Raw genomic sequence first — 891 nt, 5'->3', positions numbered from 1 at the left:
ATCTTCAGAGAGAAACACAGCACAGTACACCAAAGGGAAAAATTACACTGAAATATATGTGTATACAAATATTAATGTGAAGAAACTGATTGTGAACTTTTCCTCAAACCTGCTTTTAGAAAAGGCACACATTATTCTACTATAACCATATAACATTTCCAGTGTATTTAGCATTTGATGCTAAGTAGGGGATTCTGTACTTTTTCTTTGCAACAGTTTGAACATTTATATACTTGCAATTTACAAAACAAAGGAAACAAAACAGTTGATGAGTCATGGAAAGTTCCATCTCAAAGGAATAAACTTAGTTTTTTTAAAAAAGGGTTTGACGAGAAAACAGTTCCCATTTTAAAAAGTGTCCCCATCTCATTTCACAATCCATCAGTGACACCAAAAGGGAGTGTCTGTTCACTTTAATTGCTCAATCGTGTCATTTAGACTGGTTGGAGACGGTTTGTTTTGCAGCCTCAGACAGAGGAACTCTATGAGCTCCATCCACCACGAAGGATCACAACACACGACTTCATTCTATCTTGGGAGGAAAGCAAGAGCTGGGTTCCAATGTAGCTTTACATTTTGTTTTTCAAGCTCTGCTTCTACTTTTCTGCATCAGAAACCTACTTTGGTGCTACAAGATTTTTAAGTATTTGGAAGACGGCAGCATTAATAAAAAGACAAGGAGAAGCAAGACTACACACATAAAATAAGACATATTTATTATGCTAAAGAACAGATTATTCATTTTCCCAAAGCACTAAAATAGCACATGGCATAGTAATTTAGCACACAATATAAACAGATATATACAATCAATAATCCCCCAAAATGGTTATTTTAAGTCTCACTTTGGGAGTCCTTAAAAACTTACTCTTAAATGACCTTTATCTTTAT

Source organism: Galeopterus variegatus, unplaced genomic scaffold (assembly GCF_000696425.1).
Source record: "Galeopterus variegatus unplaced genomic scaffold, G_variegatus-3.0.2 Scaffold1476, whole genome shotgun sequence".
Classification (NCBI taxonomy): Eukaryota; Metazoa; Chordata; class Mammalia; order Dermoptera; family Cynocephalidae; genus Galeopterus; species Galeopterus variegatus.
The sequence above is the reverse complement of the archived record's forward strand: the minus strand, read 5'-3'. Positions refer to the sequence as shown.